This window comes from Cannabis sativa, chromosome 5 (assembly GCF_029168945.1).
Source record: "Cannabis sativa cultivar Pink pepper isolate KNU-18-1 chromosome 5, ASM2916894v1, whole genome shotgun sequence".
Classification (NCBI taxonomy): Eukaryota; Viridiplantae; Streptophyta; class Magnoliopsida; order Rosales; family Cannabaceae; genus Cannabis; species Cannabis sativa.
In genome coordinates this window covers 23,445,066-23,450,514 of record NC_083605.1, presented here as the reverse complement: position 1 = coordinate 23,450,514, position 5,449 = coordinate 23,445,066, and the positions used below count along the sequence as shown (strand labels likewise).

Sequence of the window (5,449 nt, the reverse complement as noted above, 5' to 3'; positions counted from 1 at the left end):
CTATCTTAATCAGCTCACACATAACTCAGTCGATGTTACTTCTCTCTGTAATGAGAATAGCCATAATCTCAGAACGATTAATCTGGAGTTGAAAAAGCAGTTCCGTCTTCTGTTACAATCGGCATTACAGAATCGTCTTGGTTTTGGTTTTGGTAATGAGGAGGAGGGAAACGATAGGGATATATACTCGCGATTGCCTAAGAGTATCTCTGTGAAATCTGAAGATTACTTGGAAGTTTCAGCTCAGGCTGTTAACAAAAATGGCGGAAGGAGTAATCGAGATCATTCTTCTACTGCGACTACTCTGCAAAATTTTGTTAAGGTATTATCGAAATCGAAATAGTCCTTTCCATTGTTGTTTCTTCTTTTCGATTAATCTCTCTGATTTATAACAATACAATCTATAAAGGAGGAAAACCAATTTCTATGCAAATTCCTTAGTCTCTTTGATTATCACTTTCTAATCAGTTATTTTATCTAATTTTCTTGATCCGATCATTTATTGTTTGATAAATGGAAATATCGACTTACATAAATTTTCACATTCTTTCAAATATACATCTATCTTAGTAATTTGTGGAACTCCAAATCCCCTGTTTAGATACAAAATACAATTTGAAAAAAAATTAAGAAAGTTGAGGATTAAGATTTATAATTATGAGAAAAATGTGATGCTATGCTCTGTACAATTATGCTGTTTTTGGCTGTTGATTCAAATTGTTCTTAATTCTAAAGAAATTTTATGTTTTCTGCATTTACAATTATTATAATAACAATGTCGTTTTAGTTTGTTTGTGGTTGTTGACTGAGTGAAATGTAGATATATGATGAGATATTTCTTCATTAATTTACCAAAATTAATAGTCTTTTTCTTTCAAGAGTTTGAAACTTGGTCTAGTTCTTGGTATGATTTTAGGATAGTTTTACAACTCAATGCAGATTAAGAATTGGTCTTAAAAGTAGTAGTACAACAAGCTGAATGTCATCATATCATATGTCCTAATTAAGCAACATTTTATTAATATATGAAAGTCTATTTATGGTTGATGCTACTCACGGCAAGCTTTTATGATTTGCCAACTGAAATATTAGAGGAAATCTTGTTCTTGGTACCTGCTGATTTTGTGTTTTAATTTAAATTTGTGAACAAGTTTTGTTATTCTCAGATCTCGGCTTTCATCAAACACCCGACATTTGTTTCCAAGCACATCGGAATGACCAAAAACCAGTCCTATGTGTCCTTATTTTTCAGTCGGCCTTTCCTCCATGTTGATGATAATGTGAACTATCAAGTTATAATTGTCATGTGATATTAATGTGCTTTCTAAATATAACAAGTGGAAAAAAGATAGTTTTATGGAGAAGAGAATTTATTTATTTATTTGATATTTCAGATAGAGATGTCCAAGTTATCAAATTCCAGTATCCTCCCCATCATCAACTTCATAATAGGTAATTGATGTTTTTATCTAAATAACTTTACTGCATTAATTAATTATTTTACTGAATTAGTTGATTCTTTTAGGTGGAATAATAACACTCGACATTAGATCACGGAGGAAAAAAAATCTAGTTCTTCACAGAAAAAAGTTGTGAATGAAGTTACACACGAACTCCCTCAGGATGTGCTGGAAGTTATATTTTCAAAATTGACAGTTAAGTCTAGAATAGTTGCAGCCGCTGTTTCAAGAGTGTGGAGAAACACTATTTTGTCTTTGGGCCTAGAAGATGGAATGTGGTGGGTGTGTGAAGAATATTTAGGATGCAAAGCTATTTGGAATGACAGCTTGGGAGAAAGATTCAAGATAAATTTTGATCTGTTAGAGCTCCAAGAAGATGAACAATATTTTCAAAGATACATGTTCGCAAGTGGCTGTGAAGGAGTGTTTTGTTTTCAAACGGATGGTACACATAAGGGGCGCAAAATTCTAATCAGCCCTTTTCTCCAGCAGGTTTTAATTCTACCTCCTATCCTCATGCACATGCCACACGAAAGGATCAGAACAACACTTGGTGTTGGTATTAGTGGCAACAACATAATTAAAGTTGTTTGTGTTATGAGTACCTTAATGGAAACTACTATTACTAGCATTGCTAAAGTTTTCACAATAGGAGCTCAAGAATGGAGGCCAGTACCCTGCCCAAAAAACATGCTTGTATGTACCCACACAATACCTATATTTGAACATGGTTTCATATACTGGAATTTGGCTAAGAGCACCCAACTTCTATGCTTTGATGTAAGCATGGAAATCTTTACATTTGTGGCTGCACCATTGAGAGGTCCTCTAATAGATTTTTTTGGAAAAGTTGGAATATCAAATGTTGTTGACGTTTTGGGGTTTGTAATAACAGAAAATGATGTAAAAAAGGATGATGATGCAGAAGAAGAAGAGGATGATGATGATGAAGAAGAAGAAGAAGAAGAAGAAGAAGAAGAAGAAGAAGACCAATTAGTTGATATTTACATGTCAGAATCATATGACAATCAAGGGAAGATAAACAGATAGGGTGTTCCATTTACTGTGACTTTACAACCACCTTTGTGGGAACCTCAAGTGATTGGATATGATTTGGACAAGAACATACTCATAGGAAATGGTAGAAGTCTTCTTCGCTCATACAATCCAACAACGGGACAATTTCATGATCTTCTTGAAATGCCAGTGACACTCAATCCAAGTACTATAGATGAGTATGGTTACGAATTCAAAACTTATCATGGGGGTTTGCATTCACTGCTGAACAGTATTGTGGTACCTAATTTGTTGGAAAGAATATAAATTCAACACGAAAGGTAAATATCATATTTTCTTTCCATAGACTTCTAAAGCTAAAAAACCAATCATTTGTTTGAATAAGAATAAATGGTTGAGGATTCTAATCATTGTTTGGTTTGGACTTAGGGATTGGTCAGACGGAGATGTTGTTGGAGCCGCTGTAATTGAGCTCGCTGTGACGGTGGCTGAAGGTGAGGATTATTTGTGAATATTGGGTGTTTGAAACTTTTTTTGGACTCTAAATTTGCTTTTCTCAATTTGAATAGATATTGTTTTATTAATTTAATAAATTTTTGTTTAGATTTTAGGTTTTTTATCTCTGAATTTGTATGAATAAATGGGTCAGAACACTTTGAATAAGCTTTTCTTTTTCCTCTTGTGATTTGGGTGTTTCATACATTTTTGTTCTTGAGTTTCTTGTTTGAGTAATTTTAACTTGTGATCTTGAATATTTTAATTATTCTTAATGAGTTTTTAGCTAGAGATTTTACAGTTATAACATTTGAGTATAAACTGTTCTTACACTTCAAAAATTGTGGTTGTATCCCTGAGTTTATTACCATTTTTTCTGTCACCAAAAATGTTCACAACTACCTTTGCTTCCTTCACTTCCCTTCTTTCTTTCCAAGTCAAAATCTCGCCCAAACCTCAGAACTAGGGGTGTTCATAAAATAGCCGATCCAATCCAATCCGCACGATCCAATCCAATCCAATCCGCAAAGTGCGGATATCCGCACTTGTGCGGATTGGATTGGATTAGAAAATTCAAAATCCGCACTTGTGCGGATTGGATGTTGATTGACATGTAAAAGTAACCGATCCAATCCAATCCACACATATTTATATCAAAATTAAAAAATTATGTATACAAATAATATTTTAATGTAAAGAAAATAATAATTTAAAAGTCTAATAGATATAATACAATTATATTACAAACCTTGATAGATAAAATGTATATTCTATTCTTATATATTTTTTTCTACATACAATTTAAAATAAAATTAAATATTTTTTTTTATATATACAATTTTTTTTTCCTTTGAATATGTTATTTGTTATTTTATTTATTCAATGTGTTGTTGGAGACATAAAATAACTATAATTTGTTTTATTTTATTTCTTGTTATGTGAAAAAAAAAATATTTTTTCATAAATATTAAATAATTTAATATTAAAAAGTAACCAATCCAAAGTAACCGATCTAATCTGCACTTTTGCGGATTGGATTGGATTGGATTTGAGCTATTGTGCGGATTGGATTGGATCCAAAAAATGAAATCCCCACTTAGTGCGGATTGGATGTTGTTTGACCAAAAAAGTGCGGATTGGATCGGATGAACAGCCCTACTCAAAACTTTCTCATCTTCCTTTCTTTCTCTAAGTTCAACACTTTATAGTCTATTATTGTATAAGCAAACATAATACATTGATGGTTTTTGGCTCAATCTAAGGTTTTCTCTGTTTTAAGAGGTATTTTTCCTTTCTTTAATTTACTATCACCTTTATATTTCTGGGATTCCATTTTCTGAATTGGGTATGCTTTTGAATTGCTAGTTTCAATAAAGACAGTTTCTTTTCAATCATTTATAGTCTTTGGTTCCTTATCAAATGAGTTTTGGGTTTAAAAGTGTGTTCATATAAGCTTATGTTTCTTAGAACCCCCAATTTATCTATTGCTTTTGCTCCATTGGTATGCTAATGTTGCTTTAGATTAAACTTGGCTAATTTATTTTTTTTGTATCAAATGTTCAATTTTTTTATTATCTTATCACTGTGAATTATTGTTATTATCTTTGATTGCTAAAAAATGGAATAGTGTCATTAATAATTTTCTTTTTGAAAATTTTATCAACTCTAGGAGATACCGTGGATTGCATAGAGCCTAGGAAGAAGATGTGGGAACAACTTGTATTGTAGTATTGTAGATGAGGATGGTTACGAGTTCAAAACTCATTGTTCAACAGTCGTCTAATCCGTTGGAAAGAATATAGATTTGTATATTCTATATACAGAGACTAAAGGAAGGTAAATATCATATTTTTTTTTTATAGACTTAAACCAATCATTTGAATTGAGATGGATTGTGGTATAGTACAGTCGACAATTATGTGTTTTATCAGGATGATTGCTTTTTTTTTTCTTGCTGGAATTAAGGAACTGATTGAATGCTCTGAAGGATCCATTGGTGATTTTGTAATCAGGGAGAGAAATCTCCTCTTGAAATAGATAGATTTTGATCATCATTGCCTCGACATAATTCAAAATAAAATAGGAGCCACAAAGAAAATCAAACTACTTAGTACTTACTAAAATGTTGGTTAGCAGCGGAACCAACCGAGTTAGTTATCTAGATTATTGCTTGATTTGTTGAATAATGAGTTGATTTGGATTCTATATTTATTGATAGACTTTTACATACTTCAACAACAACCAAAGCTTGACATACACATATAACTTGATCATTTTTTACGGTACAATTGATTTGATTGTCATTTTCTACTAGAGAAAATCTTCATTCTATTTTTTATTTTTTTTTCTCTTATATGATAAATATGGCAAGTTGTTTTCCATTGACTTTGTCTTGGTGATTATTTTTTTCTTTTTTAAAGAAATAATATGACTTGTCCGGGTAAAATCATGTTTCCTGTGCACTCACATGTGAAACA

General features: G+C 31.7%; 1 non-coding gene across 1 annotated transcript; it reads right to left on the bottom strand.

Moving 5' to 3' along the window:
• Nucleotides 1-4,944: 4,944 nt before the first annotated feature.
• Nucleotides 4,945-5,036, bottom strand: LOC115718270 (small nucleolar RNA R41). The gene has a single exon (XR_004011853.2). It is a non-coding gene; the product is annotated as a small nucleolar RNA R41 (small nucleolar RNA).
• Between the last annotated feature and the right edge of the window lie 413 nt (nt 5,037-5,449).